Genomic DNA, 19,842 nt, shown 5'->3' with positions numbered 1-19,842 from the left:
TTCTGAATATAGACTATCTGGTGAGAGGGTTACCTGTTGTCACACCAAGCCTTAGTTTTGTCCCTGTCTCCTCCACAGGCTAATTTCATACAATGCACTGCCACAAAGATGTCACCCTTCCTGCCAGTCCTATGCAATCTTTTTCCAGTGTTCTATCATTAAATAATGGCTCCATGCAACTAAAACCAGGTGTTTGTCAGTGCTAAACTCAAGTAATGCTGGCATAAGCCCCTGGGACCCTGGGATGGCTCTCTTGCTGCAGACTTCCCTTCTGAATCCTCTGGCCAACTTAATACCCCACACATACCCCACAAATACTGTCAAATTTTATTCTTACCCTGTTTTAGTGTGTGCATGTGGTTTTCTGCTCCAAAACACAATGGAGTGCTATTTCCAGCCACCATTTCTGTACTCCTGTGTTACAAAATATTCATTAGCATAGGAAATGAAAACCATGGCCAGACTTGGGGGTGGAATCACTTGTTCCCTAGGTCCTTCCAGCAAAAGGAAACAACAATACCCGAACCATCAACTCATAGAAGACCCTACAGTTTCACCAATTTTCATGCTAAGCTCCCCCTGAAATCAGTAGTAGTATGAGGTTAAGGGACTGACTCCTCCCTGGAAAAAACACATTTACTGCAATGTAGTTATTAAAAGGAACAATTAAAACAAATGTTAGCATATTAGAAACAGTGCAAACTGGTCACAAGCTCAACCTTTACCTCTAAAAAAGAGCTCACTTTGTGCAGGCAGTAGGGCTATTTCCCCAAAATTTAGGTGTGTTCCTTTTAAGCCTGATGTTCTTTCACACTCGGTGTCAAAGCTTATGAAAGCAGGAAGCACTGAAAGCAAAGCAGGACAGGTTTCCCTCAAAAACTGAATAAATATTTTTAAGCACCAGAAACATGAAATTTAGCATGTTGAAAGAGATGCAAACATCTATCCCTTTAAAAAGCCTCTTTTAGGACCAAAATATTGTACGTTCCCTTTCTCACAGCTATATGTTCACATGCTCTAACCTATTTTTAGAATGTCCTTCCTAGATTAATTTTTAAACTTGAGTCTGGACACTTCTCACCCTCTCTCTCTGCCCAGATATCCATGTTGAGTCTGTTCCACTACTGCAGGCTGCAAGGACATGGAAGTCAGCCTGCAACAGGTTTGCATCCCACCCTTTCCCACTAAAATTAAAACAACACAAGGATAGAGAGCCTGTAGAAACGAACAGGGCACAGCACTTACAGGGTCAGAGCCATAACTTCCTACAGCAGGCATGCTATTATATGTACTTTCTGTCACAGCAGATGATGACTTGAAGCCATCTCATTAAATGCTGCAAGGTTTAAAAAGTACCTCTTTCAAGGAAAAGAGTATAAATAAGCATACCTGCCTTCATCTATAAAGTAACCAGCTCAGACTTAGGCTTGACAGTATCTCTCTAAGAAGCTAAAGAGACTTTACAGGATAAATACATAACTAAACCTATAGTTTTCTTTACCAGATAGAATTCTACAGCTTTAGCTATGTTAGTTCACAAATGTGACAATTTTAACCCAAGCCTGCTTATATGCTTTTATTTAGAAGGGTCTTGTACCTGAAAGCCTGTATACATCATAAATCTTTTGAAAGGAAACGGGTTTCGGATAACCCTTGATGTCAGTGTGAACTATTTAAGGAGTAGTAAGTTGTTTTAGACTAAGCCAGTTCTTCCCATTCCATTTACAAACAGCTGAGAAAAACAATGCAATGGTGATTTAAAAGGAGTGGGTAGGGGGAGAGGGATTTAACCAGCTATTTTGTGTAAGATGCTCAGTGAGCAATTTTTGTGGACTAAAATTCAATCTGACATTAGTTCAGACCTCTGTTATTTACGTGTAGTCCCAAGGAGTGGTAAACAGCACTTGTAAACTGAGAGGAAGCTGTGCCCACAGACCACAGTGTATCAAAATATCCAGTGCAGGTCAAATCCAGACAAGTCTCCCAGCCATACCATGGCCACTGAACTCCTCAAATAAACTACTGCATTTCCAGACAAAAACGTGTTCCCCACATTACACATGAGCAATCTGCAAAGCCTTAAGAGCACACACAAGGTAACCAAGAAGAGCTAATACAAGCACAGATATTACATCTTTTTCTTCTCTTCTGTGATCTCATTTTAGTAATTACCAGTTATTTCTACATCTCTTAAGAGACTCACTTGTAAATAACAAATATAGGAACAGTGCTGGAACACACCAGCACATGTACAGGGAGTCAGAACTCAGGAAAGTGAGTTTATGAATTATGTTTACACATTTTTAATACAGTCTAATGATTAAATCAAAAAGGAAACTAGGAAGGATATTTGCCCTTATCTTAATTAACAAGGCTGTTTATGCAGGCTGAAAGGTGTTTGTTTCTCCATCTCATTTTTATGTATTACAACTGAAGAGCATTGCATTATTTGAACTCTTCAAATCAATCGTAAGTAGCTTCCAAACAATTTTTCCACAATTGATACTTAAAAATTTAACATTTGATCCATCCAAGCAAGACCTATTTTGCCCAGAAGGAATAAGGCTCTCACCAGAAAAATTCAAAAGATGCAAAACTAACACATATTACAAACTCCCGCAACATTTCCCTTCCTAAACTTCTATCAACACATTCTTTCCCCTAAAATTTCTACAAGTAAATTGCATCACTACAAGTTCAGTTATGCCATAAAGTGGCTTTTTGCCCTAATTCTTCCAAACAAGAATGTATGAGGTCATTTGATTGATATCTTAACTACAGAATCTAAACCGGGATTGAAAACCAACTAACAAAACACAACCCCAGAACTGACAACACCTAAAAAGCTGATCACAGTAGGTGTTTCATCCCAGACAGATGAAGAGGTTCAGAAACTGTAAAAATGGTTCCCATCCATTACTTCCCTCTCACTCTTAGAAGTATTTGCTGTTCCCAGTATCATCAGCTCTACTATACCTGTTTGACTTGCCCTTTCACATAGTCTCTCTCCTATTAACATGATAGCTACAATATACAGAAATACTGCAGTATCTTAAGTTACTTTCCTGAATTATTTAAACAACCACTGCTATTTCTACAATGCAGGACATTCTGCCAGAGTTTTCTGAATACCAAAGATGATGTACATGGGACATCGGCATGTTTTTAGACTTAAAAAAAGTAGAATTAAGACACATAGGACAGCTGCATCTCCAAGCAACTTTTTGCTCAGCAAGGTACAGAAGCGAGTGGGGAGATGACACGCCCTGACTTGTGCCATCTCCCTGCAGGGAAGGGACCTTCTGCACAGGAATGGAGCAGGTCACCAAGGTCAGCAGCACTGCCACGGAGAAACCTGACAAAGTCCACCTGCCACAGCACCGAGCAATAAGCTAACAAAAATTAGATCAGATAGCAGACCTCCAAGTGTTTATAGCCCATGACTCAACTTTCCCTCCTGTACAGTGACCTTTACGGAGGACAGGAAAAGGAGGCAAGCATGCTTATATGTTAAATTCATACAATCCATTTTCCAAAAGAGTAACTGGTATCAGAGGCTCCAAATCTACTTAAGAAGCAGAACAGCAGTGGCCTATGATATCCCCAGAAGGCCAGAACAGAGGAAATTTGATTGTTTTTGTGCTCCGGGTATCTTGTGAAGCATGCACAATTTTTCCTCAGAAAGTAACAACAAAGTCATGAGGTAGAAGACACAGAAGTAGTGTGATCATCAGCACAAAGAGGATATTTTATGACCAGCCTTAATGCTCAAGTTCAGTTTTGCAGAGACAATGCAGCTGACATTTGTCTGGACAAGACATCAGAGCTAGAGGAATACAGCATTGCAACCCAAAATACTCAGCATTACCCCAAAAATAGTGTCCAAATGCTGTTCACTTCCTCTAGCAAGTGTTAGAATACTCTGAAAACAAAAGCAGAGCAGGGTAAGGCAAAAGTGAAATTGCCTGGAAAGCCTGAAGGGCACACTGAACAGATCCTTTTTTCCATTTAGGAAATTCACAGTAGAGTAACACTGATGGTAAAACTTGAAGTCCAGAAGATAAATTTCAGCAAAGTGACCTTTTATGCATTTCAGATCAAAAACCAGTTGGGTCATATGTATGCTCAGATAGCCTTGGGCATATGACAAACAAGCTTAAAAAAAAAAAGTTTGTGAGCAAGCACTCCAGACAGCTGTGCTCAAGAGCTATATCCATGAGACACACTCAAATTTTCATGTTTGATATTGTAATCTAAAGATGAGCCAGAGTTCAGTAAACAGTAAATGTGATTCTGCACAACCTTGTTATCTTTTAATCTCAACAGTTAAACCTATGTGAGGGAGTGCAAAGAGGTTACAAAATAGTATCAGCACAGTTTATTAAATGGTCTTTTTGTATTTATTTTGTAGCAGGATAAAATTTAAGGTAGCAGAGACTGAAACACCAGTAAGTCAGAGGACCAGGGCAGATTCTTGAAAAATCCTTTGGAGTTCCAGAGGCAAGACAAAATTTTTCTTCAAGAAATTCTGCACTCTTACATGGCCACTGTTTACCAGATTGGAGCAGTGTTGCTTTTACTATGTTAGCTAAGCAAAAGTAAGTAGCAAAGATGCACAGAATGGCATAGATTCTTCCCTTATTTTCCATAAACAGGAACCAAACTAACAGATTATGGGGGTTTTTCTGCTGGTTTTGCCTTTCCTCCCTATAGCCACACAGCTCTAGATATCCACTATTCTGGGAGTTCTAGGACTTAAACATATGATCATGGAATTCAGGTGAAATTCTGGACTTTGAGAACTCAACACCACCACTCCTGATTTCAAAACTGAAGAAGGATTTCACACTTATCTGTGATGTTCCACCTCCCCAGCGTCCCCAAGCCTTTTGGATCATTATGTTGTGGTTTTGAACTTTAATTTCTTATCCTTCTCACATCTCACCCAAAGAGATTTTGTTATCCACCTTCTGAAAACACTTTTAGATCATTTCAATTTATGGTTATTATAAATTCAAGAAAAATGTTCTATCTTCACAATTAGGAAGAAGAGAACATGAAACCTTTAGCTCTTGCAAAGATAGGAGGGCAAAGGGAGCTCTTGGGTTTGAGTTGCAGAGCATCCCCACAATCTAGAAACAGTCAAACAAGACTGTTCACTGAACTAATGAGCATTTGAAGGATATTCTCTTTGTTGCATAATTACTTTAGCACATAAAATTCAAGTAAACAGAAGAACGTTAGCTACCTCAACAGTGTGGAGCCCATATGATTCTCTTGTTAGATAAGAGAAATCACAAAAACCAAGCACTCTGCAAAATAAGGTAAACACAGCCAGCAGTCCTTGTTGCCCAAATGGATCCAGAAATCTGAGCAGATAGTTGTGACCATGTTTCAGATAGCTTTGTCCTTCCCCACCAAACTCAGTCCAGTATAGGACTGGAAGAATACTCTTGTTTGGATCCTCCAACCCAGCAGGGACGTCTGCTTCTCCATCTGGAAGCTGAAATCCTAGAAAATCACCATGAGATAAAAAACGTGGGAAAAAGTTTTTTGGGGATCTTTTTGTTCTGTTTAATATGACACTTGTCACGTACTCATCTCTTTGCCAACTACAAAAACTCCTGAGTGGAGGGGGAAAAAAACCAACCCACTCAGGCAAGCAATTTTTTCCATAAACGATAAGCAAAACAACTACAGTCAAACAAAGCTGAAGGCTATTGGCAAGAAAATAGAGGCCTAGGCCCAGTTCTTTCTATTGCCTGAGAAATGAAGGCAGAAACCAGAATCTTGATGCTCTTCCCTGCTGCTTCATGCTGCTTTCTCACTGTATTTCTGTAGCAGTGGGAATAAAGACAAAAGCACCACCAAAGAACAAAGCCTGAATCTCATTCTGGCAAAAACAGGGAGGGGGAACAAAAGACAGAGTGGAAGTGGATGGACTACTTATAGCAATTATTGTCAAACATTTTTGCACTTCCTTCCTTAATGTAGCTCCTTTTGTACACAAAGGCCTCCAAATAGTTCTGAGAGGTTCCCTTTGTAAAACAAGGAGAAAGGAAAACTGTAATAAGACTATGCAATGAAGATAAATTTTCCCAATAATGCAAGCTCCAGGAAACACATGGAGGTCAAATAAAACTATTATTTGCCTTTTCAAACACTATTTTCTTCAGCTGCTAAATAAAAACATTATGAAGCCATTTTACACAGTAAAATTTAACCTTCTATTAACCTTCCATATTAAGTAAACAAACCTTTCTAGCCAATAAGCATCATTGTGAACTCTCTGAGATGATAAGCAATACCTTAATTACATTCATTTACATGACTTTGAAATTGTTCCAGACCAAAGTCAACAACTACAAGGTCAAAGAGTATGGAAATCTAAAATAAGGAGAAATCCATAGTCGGCCAGTTCACAAGGACTATGCAGCATCTTTCTAACCCAGTTTGCAAAGGGTCAGGGATACCAACCAAGTACTCACTTTTCATCAATTAGGTCAAAAAAAGCTAATCCTCTAAAACACCAAACAGAAAGCCCATCTCGCATCTCTCCCTTTTTTTTTTTTTTTGAAGACTATTCAAAGTCAAAAGCAAGAGATACTTCAGAATTGTTTCTAATGCCTAAAGCCCAATCCAGCTGTATGAACACCTTATGCAAATGTTTTATAATATTCTAAATGAAACCCACAACAAAAAATATACTTTTAAAAAATATATCCATATCACTGAGAACTAGTGAATATTTGGTACAGTGCCTTCCTACATGGGAACACTAAGTTGACAAGTTTGCAACTTTTAGAATGCTACGTGAACACTTTCATTGCTTCATCCATGATACACCTGGAGTGAGAAATGCCAATAATGCTCAAGCAGCAATTAGAAAGAACTTTTAACAATGACTGTTGCAAGAAACTTCATGACATGCCCTGAAACAGCAGAAAAGTATAGACACAGTCCATCCATTCCTAAGATATTAGATAATGGCTCAGATATGATCAATAGCAATCAAATTAGCCAGAATGGAGCACACATGCACACTGCACTGATGGATCATTTCAGGATTACATTTTGTGTATTATAACCATTAAATTATTACTAATATACATATACAAAAATCTAAAGTACAGCTTTTGGATTTAGGCAGTCCAATATCAATACACTGCAGCTGACAACGTTTTCTTAGTATTAAATTAGATAAATCTCCCTGCACCCTACTTTACTAGCCAAGCACTTTTTATACAACTCTCAAGCCAGCAACCTTCTGCAATTTAAGTATGATTTAGTGCAAGAGAAGCAATGAGTATTATAAAATTTATGCTTGTTCACCTTCTCTCCCCACAGAGAAGGGCAAGACGTTTTTTCATGTAAATATGTATTAGATCCAAATCATTTAAATAGATATTATTCCATAGAGAACATGATGCTGCATATGCCCATTTCAGCTCCATGTTACTAAATAAACTGCAAGATAATGATGTTGCCTTGCTCATCCTAAAGGACACTGTAAATATTTCTAGGCATTTTAAACAGAAGTAAAAGGAAGACACTTTCACAAGAAAAAAAGAAAAACTAGGGTGGCTCTTACAGAGCTTCCTAAAGTGAAGACAAGTTACTGGCAAATTAGGAACTCTCGTTAGGAACAGGTCACAGGTGCCACAGAAAATATATAGCTCAGGTACATGGAATCTTCACAGCATGAATAGCAAATCATTGCTATCATCCAATTTCATTTTCTTTTAAATGGAGAAGGGAAATATAATCACATTTGCAAAGAGAAAACCTAGAAACTTTAGACAGGTGACTACTTCTAAAAGTTAATGCAGAAATGCTAAATGCAGGCAGCCAAATGCTAATTTGTCTCTAATACGTCTCAGTTATATTTAGCTACAAGTGTCACTGCTTGAATGGAAGACAAACAGAACAGGGAAACCTTACACAGTGCCTTAAAAATGAGAGCTTTAAGCATAACTTTTAGGTGACTGCATCTATCTCCCTGTTTTTCTCAAAATGTACTGGAAGTTAATCAGCATCTCACACAAAATGCAATTTAAGTTTACAATTTATTTCTAAACCATGTATATATTTAAAGTGAAGAGGACTGTCATTTGATTTGAAGCTATCACATACCATTTGGGCCACAGTCAGTTATCTTACAATACAGTCTGACCTCTACTTGATTTTAAAATAGGATAATCACCTTCAACTGTGTGTGAACCTTGAACATTATCAAAAACAGTTTTATTGCATCAACGATTTATTAATAGTCTTATATTAATAGTAATGTAACTTTGACTTTACAAAGTCATAAAGATGACGAGAAACACAGTCAAGACTTATTGTGCTACCTATTTTATTTTAGGCTTCTAAGGCAACCTCATGACACAATCAGAAAAACCATCCTGAAAGTAAGAGCTACAAAGGTAAAACAACAGAATACGCATATGTCGTCCCAGTTGAACAGCAGAGCAGGAAGGATGCAGACAACATAATGAGTTCAGACAAATGCTGAAACCTTTCAAGTACCAAAACTGTCCTGCAGCCAGCTGTGCTTGGAACTGCAGAAGCGTTCCTGCTGAGGCAGGTAACCTCTGGACAGCACACGAGCAGCGGCTGCAGTAAGGAAGAGGCGTGAGCCTTACGTGGGAACGCGCTCAGCCAGATTCCCCTTCCAAGGAAAGCGCTGCAGAACGCCCAAAGCCTCCAGGCTCACATTCAAAACAAACCTGAGGAAGGAGGAAATGTTCTTCCCAGAGCGTTTCTGGTTCCCAACACTCACCGTGGCACCCCTGCCACGCGGTCACTTCTTGAGCTGCTGGCCCCATTGCACCACAGTTTAAACAAAGAGCGGCGAAGAAAGAACAATATTCCATAACTGGCATTTACAGCATCGGCCTTGGACTCCTAATCTTTACCAGACGGGCATACAAATCAATCTATCAGCTCGTAAAGGTATGCTTTTTAACCTCCAAAACAGATGGGATTGGCCAGAAACGTCTGGCATGTCAAACTGCTAATCGAGGCTGCCCTTTGCACAAAATAACCCACTTAAGTTGAGGCATGGTTGCACTGTAACAGACATTAGTCTGTGGGAAACCCATTTAACTGTCACATACTCCCGCCACTCTTGCTCTCCCTTAATTAAGCCTAATGCCTTATGCTTTGACCTTTTGTTCTAGCCTATTAACCCTATCTAGTACAAGTTCAAATATGTTAAACCTAAAAGTTTGCTTTTAATATTAAATGCCAAGCTACACAAAGAATGAGGGATGCTTCTCTACCCTGCAAGTTACCAACACCTGTGTTAGTCCCCATACACAAAATATGATCGAACACTAATCAGTTTAACAACAAAAAAAGTCGAGTTTCTTCCACTAGCATAACCTACTTTTTCCTCTTCAGAGCAGGGTGAAGTGGGAAAAAAAAAAAGTGAAACTTCTGCAAGCAACTTCATATCCTCAGGCTTTTGGGTCTTTATCCAACAAGAAAAGCACATGCTATCAGTCAAGATCACACTGCACTAATTTCCTGTTCTCTGAAACCCATTATTAAAAATAAGACATAATTGGTTTACAGTGACCAATTTCTCTTCAATTGAAGGCTGCCTCTGCCAACTCTCCTCACACTGAGTCACCATCTTGCTCTTTTGACAAGATAGTTACACTTACTATTAGTATGTGATTCTCATACCCATCTCCAGGTGAGTTGCATCCTTTGAAGTTTCTCAGACTTGCACAGACTTAAACAAAGACATAATTTATTCATTCTAGCTACACACTTTTCCTTTTATGCAAGCTCAAGTAAAGCATGGCTGCCTCCTGCTCCACTATCTCTTAATTCACGAAGGCTACACAACATAAACAAGAGCAGTAGATCTGTTGTTAAAGCAGTACTCTTTTGGAGAAAGACTACCCTAAGGGTCCAGAACTCTGATTTAAACAAGAACTCTAATTCCAGTGACAGTAACAAACCTCTGATCAAGACACTACTGGACTCCACAATAAAGCTATTTATGTATGCAAGCAAGCTTGGTATACCAACAGAGGTATTCCACAATTAATGCTCATAACTAGTAAACAAACCTATTCCCCACTCCAAAACACCAATGATGACTGCCCATAACTGCTTTATAATATAGGTTAGAAACAGAAAGAATGCAAACTGTGCGGGGATTACAGCCATGTGTACAAACACATTCTCAAATCTTTAGCTTAACCACCTTACTGACAAGTTGAACACTTAGTGCAACATCCTTCTTTACAGTTTATGTTTCTGCAACTCTGACTAAATAAAACTCCTTTCACAAAGAGGAAATAATCTTGAACCAAAGCTTTGAATTACTTTGAAGATGTGAAAAATTTCAAAAGGCTTGCTGCCACAAAAGCCACTGTCTACTAAGTTCTATTAAAGCTCTATAAGAGACCATCTGCTGCTGATCACAACAATTCTCCAGTTTTAAATTGCTAATTAATTAATTATGTTTTAATTCCAAAATGCCTGTCTTACCGATTCAGAGACCAGCAAGTAATACCATTAACTTTCCTGTAAATACAATTGCGCAGACAACTATAAAATGCACTACAGCAACATTCAACTTCTTTTTTTGAAAAGTCAAATAAAAATAACACTGTGGAGGGAAAAATGGATTTCTAATCTCAGTTTCTGGTTATTTCCAAAGCACTGATTCTGATTAAGTCCAAATCCCTACAATGTATATATTTTCTAATAATTTCACTTGGCTATATTCTATTGTGTTGGAGATGCTCAAACAGCACTACACCAATGTTGTATTTGAGTAAAGTCAAGCAACACATGGATTTATTTAAAATAAGAGAAAAATATATCCCTGCATCTGCAATCTGTGTCATTACAATGGATATGAGAAAGCTCTGCAGGCTGGGATTTGGTATGACTGCCTCCAGCTTCTAGACCTTCCCTACTAATGCTCACAAAAGTTGCCACTGGAGGCAATGCAAATGAGTCCTAAGAGAGACAAGAAACAAAACAACAACTGCTTGTCAACCATTACATGCCCAAATTGTATTCTTTATGCTCATCAGCATTCTCAAGTTCTTAGGCACGCATGTAGGCCCACCGAGGACAGTGGGGCTACTCAAGTGAATAAAATGACTCAACAACCCAAAGTCCATATACATAAGCAATCACTGGACAACACTCAGGGAATTATTCCCTGGTATCAAAGAAAAATAGGATTTAGGAAATGGGAACCAAGGGAGCAGATCCAAACAAAATGACAGCGATGCTAAATGTCTACAAGCCATGGTAATGTAATATCTAATAATGATTTTACTGTGACAGTCCCTTGCCACACAAGCTCAATTTGGATCTGTTTTATTTAAAAAATAACAGAGATGGAAACACAGTAAGTGTTATTTAATCTTCTCTTTCACTCTGAAATTACATGTACATCAAGTTCTTCACTATTCAGCTACCTCCCAAACAAGTGGGCTAAATCTTCAGAACTTAACAGCAAATTACATAGAAAAAGTTCAGACATTACAAAAATACTTATTTTTCTTTAATCAGCACACATATGGAAAAAAAACTCTTACAGTAAATGAGAGGGATTAACTTCAACATTTATCACTTCAAAACATATTATAATCCTAAAAGGCTTATACATGGCACACAGCTGTCTGACAGCTTTGGCAAGACAAAGAACAAACCCCAAACCAAAGAGACAAGGTAAACAACCCAAACAAATGATTTACCTTGAATGTGGTTCCATTAGGAAAGCTCTTCCTTCAGGAGTCCAAGGATGCATTAATTTTCTTCCTCAAAAATTTCATGCTTGATCTGAAAAGAACAGCAGAAATCACCCTATGAAAATCTACAAATCGTTCCTTCCTACCTAATGTGCCTTGATCTACTTTCTTACTGTTGGTGTAACAGAAAGCAATGCTTTATTTTGTTTAGTACAAACTGCAAGTAATATTTTTATATCAGAAGAAAAATGTAGTTCCAAACTTCAGAAATCAAAACCTTCCAGACAGAACCATGACTAAAACTAGTAGAAACAACTCATGTTGTCTGGACTTGCACTAAGGGACATTATTCTGCAAGAACAAAATCCACATTCAACTCTAAGCCAGAATCCTCTTTTCCTTCCTTTCATTCAAAAAACAGCTGTGACATGAAAGCCCTCCTTCCTATGTAGTGGTTACTGCTTAACACTTCAAACCTGCACCCATGAACATCAAAATCAGTTTCTAAAGAGCCTCTATTAATTTACATATACACAAGGAAAAGACAAGAGTATACTATAACAGGTGAGTGCAATGTAAAATGCAACAAAAAAATTAAACCAAGTAGAAGAAATACTTGCTTTTCAGAGATTTAACAATAGTATATAACACTATTTTATTTTGAGAATGCTATCCATCTATCCATTACAATCCCAACCCTAAAAGTTCTTCTCAGCATTTGTCCATTATTAAGTGAAATTCTGCTAAAGGTTGCAAACTTAGAGCTTGCCCAGATCACTCTTATTTCTACTATTTCAGCTTTGTTTTTGTGACAAGCCTCAGTATTAAAGGCCTTCGAGTTACCACCAAAGCAGCAAGCTTATTATGCATAGAGTCAGCTTTAAATACAATAAAATAGAGTTTAAAAAAATTTAAAAAAAGAGACTTTCCCCACCACTTAGCTGAACTTTCCCCTCCCTGCTTCTACTTGGCAATGGGAGAGTTCCTCTCCTTATTTCAACAACTTTAGCCTCTATTCCCACAAAAAATGCATACAAAAACTTTTGATCACAGAATTTCTCTAGCACTGAGGACCCCACAGGTGGGTAGGACAGAGGGGGAAGAGTGGGAAGTGTGTGTGCTGGGGGTACATCCGTGCATTTCATCTTCCACAAAACCACTTGGGTCCAAGCCAGATTAGAGGAAACATCTAACTCTTACCACTGCAATGTGCTTGATAACTGGGGAAAAGGATACAGGTGTTGACCAGTGGGTCATCACCCAAGAAAACACCTATTTAAAGCTTTCAGGGATATGAAATAACAGCAGCATGCTGGACTACTGCCAGCACCAAGACCTAACAAAAGATGCCCAGCAATAGAGCCAATTAAGCTGAAAAATAAGTAAATACCCTGGAACACTACATGAAGACACTATTTTAAATCCTTCTTCCATATACATCACAAAATGAAAAGGTAAGCTGCACCATAGAAGGGGCACAATCCTCAAAATCTGTATTCAGTTAGGAGGGGAAAAAATTATCTACCATCACAGTAAAAACTAACAGAGAAATTACATGTACAGTGACAAAGGTGCTAGCAAACAGTAAACACAGTTCAAAGCCTTCTCAACTCCATTTTACTGAAAAGGAAAATAAGATGGATGTGGAATCTCTTTTAGACAATAATAAACAGGACAAGAGGTCCCAAAGAGCAGAAGAAATCAGCATGATAAATAACAAGCCACCTGAATTTGAGAAAAATAGTTAATTTCACTATTACTGCTCTATGCTATAGACGTAGATAAAATGTTTTTCAACACTAAAAAGTGGGTGAATTTAATCATGCCTACTTCCAAGTGAAGAGAGATTGCAATGTAATAGGGAAAAACACAGAATAAGAAATAAAAATGCACTCCATAGAGTATTGCCATCAAGGTTCAATGTATAGATGGGATTTCCTTTAGGTCAGTATTCAACAGATTTTTTTTTTTTTTTTTTTTTTTTATTGTTCCAAGTAACTACAAAAGGTTTATGGGAGTTCAGTGAAAAGCCAACAACAGATTTTGCTCTTTCTGGTAAAAATACCATATTCCTTCAGTATGTTTCAAAAATTGAGGAGAAATAAAAAACTTTTCCAGAGAAATATTTTATTCCCAAACTCTTTGTATCTGAACCACTTGCTTTACACACATTATGGTTTTTGGAATGTTGATTTGTTTTGTTTTATGGACTACCAAATGCAGGATAGGCGATAACATGAACACCACCAACAAGGCCATTTCCTGGGGCAAGAACTGTCATTTCTTTTTACATCTGAGGCAAGCCTTGCTTTTGACATCACTGAAAAGGCCTTTTCAGTTCACTTCCCTATCTCTTTTTACAGTGGGATGGGGCACAGAGAAGAAGCAGAAAGCAGGTAGATATGAGCCTTAAAAGTTTGGCATGGAAAAAATATCAGAACAACAATACCAACCAATGAGAACAAAAATACAGTTCATCTGTGAGCAAGACTTGCTGCTTGGCTACATTTCAATACAGAACTTCATGGACTATTTTTTTGGGGAAAATTAAATACTCCCTTGTTTATTTTCAAATGACACTTTGACCCAGGACTGGAACACATTTTACATCTAGCACCTGATCTCTTCACAAGGACTCCCTCACAATTTCCTCTCTTGAGAGGAGGAAGATCATCCCCTCAAAAATCTTTCCCAACACCGAGTTTCTCTCCTACTTTAAACTCACAGTCCTAGAAACCAGTGACTAAAACAGAAGATTTGTAGCTTCTGCTTTTAATCTGAGTTTGTCTACAAGCAACATTGGTTTTCCTCTGCTGAAGGCATTTTAGAAATAAGTAGTATGAAAACAGAATTTCACTCAAGACAGGCAATTAAACAAGAGCAATGAACTCCAATAACAATTTAAGTATGAGAAGACTATGCTAGGAGGGGTTTGACCCAAGCTATGATGTCTAGCAACTGCTTCTTCTCCTTTCTACACATGAATATTTATTTACGTGAGTTTTAGTTTCTATTCTCCTTCTTCAACCATCAAGCCAAGTGACCTGCAACAGACAGCCAAATAAATTACCAAATTAATTCTTTCAAGTGCTAAATAGGTCTGCAAGCATTTCCAAGTATTTGAAATAAATAATCCGGAAACCCTAAAGAGCAGGCATTCATCTTGACCAAAAGAGTCCCTCTGCCCACTTTTCCCAAGGAATATCTTCCCACTGGGAAGCACATGAGTTTTCACATGATCCCAGATGTTCACCCAGAAGGACTGGGTGCCAACCCTTGCATGCTGTTCTCTAATTCAGTCTTTTCTAATGCAACCAGTGAATCCTTAACACCAGAATGTGGAAAAGCAATGCCACAACCCTGCTAAACACCTTCCCCCAGCTCTCCCCCTGTTTGCTGCTGCAGGCCAGCTCAGAGTTACTGTTCTTATCGTTTTGGCCTGCTGGCAGGAAGAAAGAGCAAACCACAAATGCTGTTACCATTAACCTTTTTGTCTTTAGTTCAAGACTGTTTAGACAGACTGTCAAATTTATGCTTTCTATTTTTTTGTACATTTATGCATATTCTTTCACACCTTCTCCTCTTGCTCAGGCTTCATTCCCTACCTGTGTACCTTTCTGCTTGTTTGTCACTGCCTCCTCCTGAGCAGCAATGATTTATACTTCAAAATTTACACTTCTTGTCCCAAAAGGGTATTTTAGGATAGCTATCCTATTAACCCTGCCACCTGCTCACCACCTAACCCATCACTCAGCACGTGGGAGATGATCCCTGCCCTACCACAGGCCCCACACATGGGAGGGCGGCCACCAAAGCCCCCCCTGAAAAAGGGGTTTGTTCCCCCAAAACCAAGCACCCAGCTGGGAACCCCACACTTCCCCAGGCTCTCTTCTGGATTCCTTCCATTCCCTGTACATTCACACACAGGAAAAAGAAACACAACCACAAGACTTCTGGGGTTTGAAGTACAGGCGAGCTCTGAAGAGCTATTCTAAAATAATAATTCAAAGATCTTATGGTCTTTATGGTCTTTAGCACAGCCCTAGAGCAGGACAGCTGACCTGGGGAAATGCCTTGGGCAAGTTTATACATGTGCTGGGCTCAATGCAAAACAGGTTTTCTCTTTTATTGTAGTCATGTCCCGCACTGTCGCTGGTAGAATTAACAGTGCTCTCACTGCTTATGATAATAAAGCTGGCACTATATGAACTTTCTGCCAATGCTCAAAGCCTGAAAAATAAAGTTAGCTCTGAAGAGACAAAATAAGTTTTAAGCAAGCAGGACTCTGTCAATTCTTTTAAGCAATCCCTGCAATAAGCAAAACTACAGGCAAATACGAGCATTATAAAGTTAATTCATGTTTGAATTAACTGAATCACTTAAAAAAATGTCTTCATGCCTTTTACAGAACAGATTTATCCCAAACACAACTATCAAACACTGCAGGTGATACAGCCAGTGATTAGATCACCCTTTTAAGTTTACAATATAAAAGCATTATTTACTTTTACTTCTTTATCAACATAGTTTTTATGACTATAATAAATTTTGCTTAGCACACCTTTCACTTTAGAAAAAGAAACAAGCATGGGAAGCAGAGAAGAAGAGCATCTTTCCATCTGCAATTTTCTGCCAAAAGACTAAAAGGGAAAAAAACCCAAAAACCTCAATCCAGCATGGTTTGGCTTTTGACTGCATGTTGCATTCTGTGCATGCATGGCCTACAAAACCTGAAAGCCATTGATAGCTCTTGCTCATTAGGTAACCCAGAAGCATAGGCCAGTCTAACAGCAGGTCAGATTTCACCCTGCCCAAAACATGCAGTCACTACTCCTTACCTCCTCCATGGAACTCACAGAACACAAACACCCTCACATTCGCATTTCACTCATGATCAACTCAGTCTTCCTTCCGAGTCCATGTCAACTCTATCTCAGGAGACCACCGACAGAACAAGTCAAACTTCTCTACCACAAGTTTGGGAAAACAGCTGCCTCAGATAGCGAAAACCCCAAAGCTGCCTGAACACTGTTCTCGATGAGAACTTGTGCCTTCCAAGATGTTAGCTACTGATACCCATGGAGCAGAATTACTCAGATACCATTAAAATCTGATCCCAACCACAAGATATCCTCAGCTCAGAGAGCTTTTGTCATCTGGCATCTTAATGTGTCACTCTCTCATGTGTTCAGTCAGCCCTAGAAGCAGTAAATCGCATTTGTGTATTAAAGAAAATGTTCCCTACTCGCTCAGGAATACACCACCTCCTTTCCACAAGTGACTGCTTCCTCCCCATAGGTCTTCACAGATTGGATTCACACTCTTTGTTAAATAAAGCTTTACCGTATCTCTGAGCATTTATAGTGCCATGACTCAGTTAAATTCTAATCAGCCTGCGAGCTGTCTGACACTGCAGCAGGTCCCCTCAAAATAAAACAAGGAATAATATAGTCGCCAGATTCCAGAGAGATGAGGCAAAAGAGGACAACTTCCACTTCAGCCTTCTTAACAACAACATAATCCCAAAGCCAGAAATCCTGCTGTTTTTTCCCAACACCTCCAACATGTGTCAAGCTATTTTATCTGAATCCTTCTTTAAATTAAAAGCCCAGTAAATCCCCAGGAATACACAAGAGAGAAGAAGAAAGGTGCAGCACAAACACAAGGCTGTCTGCTCGCTACAACGCTGCCCCCGTTTTGCCTACACTACGTTTCCTTAGGTCTCACTACCTCCCAACTTAATCACCCGCTGACACTTAGAACGAAAAGCCTCAAACAACACGTTCTGCAGGGAAAAACGAAGGGTGGCAGTGGCAGGAAGAAAAAAAAATTAAAATTCACCTTTAGAGGGCTTCGGGGACACACCAAAAAAAAAAAAAAAAAAGAACCACCACGTCTGGAAAAGTAACCTTTAGTCTAGAAGGGAAACAGCGACGTCCCTAAGGAGCCCGAAGCGATGAGAAGGCATCTTTGGGGGGCGCAGGGAGCCGCGCCGCGCGGGGCCGGCCCCGGGCTGGCGGCGGGCCCGCAGGTGGCGGCGGGCGGGCAGCGCCAGCGCCGGGAGGCGGCGGGGCGGCGTGGCCTTGCCCGCAGCCCCGGAGCGAGCCCGCCCGCCCGCCGCAGCCGCGCTCCGAGCGCCCGCCCGCCCGCCGCTCGCACCGGGCGGGGCGGCGCGGGTCCCCGCCGAAGGGGCCCGGCCGTGCGCTCGGCGCGGGTCCCGGTGGGGGGGCGGAATAGTAACTTTTCCGTTCCGGCGGCTCCCCCAAACCCACCGCGGCCGGGCAAACTTTCCGCCCGCACCGCGGGCGCCGCCGCCGCGCCGGGCTCCCCCCGGCATTGTTCCCCGGTAGCGCGGCCCCGGCCCGGCCCGGCCCCGCTCGGCCATTTCCCCGGCGGAACAGCGCCGCGCTCACCCCGCGGCCGCCGCGGCTCCTCCCGGCCGGGCCGCCCGAGCCCCCCGGAGCCGCTCCGGCCGCAGCCGCCGCGCACGCCGCCCTGCTGCCGCGGCCGGTCCCGGCGCTGAGCCCCGGGGAGCGGCGGCTGCCGGAGCCGAGTGCCCAGGCGGGTCCCCGCGGCCGGAGGACAGGACGGGGCCGGGCAGGGCAGGACGCGCCGCCTCCCGCCACCCCCGGCCCCGCGCGTCCCCCCCGCCCCGCGCATCCCCGCGCACATACGGGGCGAGCCGAGCTCCGCTGCGCTGCTCTCCGCGGCTCGGGGCTCTGCTGCAATGCCTGCGAGGCTGACTTTCAAAGCCTAACCCGCAGCCGCGATCCTCCCTCTCCGCCTTCCACCTCGCCCGCCGCGGCGCAGCCCGGCCCCTCCCCGCGCCGCGCCATTCATCTCTCCAGCCAAGTTTCTTAACCCTTTGGTAACCTCCGGCAGGAGGCGGGGCGGGATGCGGGCACGCAGGGATGCGCCCCCCGCCCCGCCCGCCGCGGCGAGGGCAGGGCAGGGCGGCCGCCCGCACGTACGCGAATCCCAGCCCCTCCTGCCCCCTCTAATTAACCTGACTGAGATCGCAGAGCCTCCGGGAAACTCACGAGCGACAGCACCGGAGGACCCGTATCGGATGAAAACGGCAGTGGCTTATAAATAACACTTTATTTTTTTCCCTTTTTTTATTTTTCTTTTTCCTTTCCCCCTTCGGCTGCTTTGGAATAATAGGGGGGAGGGCGCTATTCGTGCTACTAGTACTTGTCAGTTTACAGCTTAAGTTTTCAGCCTTTCCTCCGAAAAAAAACCACGGGCTAGAAAGTTCAGTGCTATCATTATAATTATCATTATTGTTGTTGTTGTTACTACGCTATTTTGAAGGAAAAGCCGGGATGCTCCCGGCAGCGGCCCCGGCACCTGCGGCTGCTCCGGGGTGGCGCTGCCCCGCTTCCCGGCGCATCTCCTTCTCCCAGGGCACCGGGAGCGGCGAGCATCCCTGCCCGGCGCTCCCTGTGCCGCGGGGAAGGAGGACGGGGGGGCACACCAGCTCATTAAAGCCACGTGGCAAATAAATGCAGTTTAGGAGGGAAATAATAATAATAATAATAATAATAATAATAATAATAATAATAATAATAATAATAAACCAACCCGGAGCAGAGCAGTGCTTCCCAAGAAGAGTCAGCCCTATATTTTGCTAGGCGACGTCCCCCAAAGCTCTGCTGTCAGAAATTGCACGGAATGTCAAGTTGTTCTTTAGACTTTGCTGCCACCAAAGAGAGTACGCAGAGATACAGGCTGAGCTTGGCTGTACAAACGAAGCTACAAAGTGCATGCGACCTTCATCACACCTCCTGTGTGCCTGTGTTTAACAAACGTCTCGCCGTGTCGCACACTGTCTGCCAAACGCTTTACAGAATACTTCATGATACTTCACTTCTACAAGTCAAAGACTGACGAAAGAGAAACAAATTTGTTTGCAAGTCACATATAAACTGCATGGTAATTACTGCATTAACACATGCCCACCTTTTAGTTTTAAAACTCAGGTAAAATAAATGATCTATTCAAGCGTCTTTTTAGTGGGAGACTAATATTAAAGAGCACAGGAATTTCCACTTTAAAGAAAGCGAAAGGGAGTCACATTTATGAAAAGCTAAGTATTTTAACTGAGTGATAA

At 41.4% G+C, this 19,842-nt stretch overlaps 1 protein-coding gene across 7 annotated transcripts in view; it reads right to left on the bottom strand.

Moving 5' to 3' along the window:
* NRIP1 (nuclear receptor interacting protein 1) overlaps positions 1-18,684 on the bottom strand; it is a 72,926-nt gene extending 54,242 nt beyond the window's left edge. For 3 of the 7 annotated variants that reach the window (XM_021532371.3, XM_021532369.3, XM_021532370.3), the window contains exons 1-2: positions 18,404-18,684; positions 11,736-11,820 (exon numbers count right to left, since the gene is read on the bottom strand). The gene's annotated coding sequence lies outside the window, so the exon portion shown is untranslated. Of the gene's footprint in view, positions 1-11,735; positions 11,821-17,570; positions 17,598-18,142; positions 18,205-18,403 lie in introns of those variants that run through there. The other 4 variants (XM_021532375.3, XM_021532374.3, XM_021532378.3 and 1 more) reach the window with 2 other exon arrangements.
* Positions 18,685-19,842: the final 1,158 nt, after the last annotated feature.

The sequence above is a fragment of the Lonchura striata genome, chromosome 2 (assembly GCF_046129695.1).
Source record: "Lonchura striata isolate bLonStr1 chromosome 2, bLonStr1.mat, whole genome shotgun sequence".
Lineage (NCBI taxonomy): Eukaryota > Metazoa > Chordata > Aves > Passeriformes > Estrildidae > Lonchura > Lonchura striata.
The sequence above is the reverse complement of the archived record's forward strand: the minus strand, read 5'-3'. Positions and strand labels throughout refer to the sequence as shown.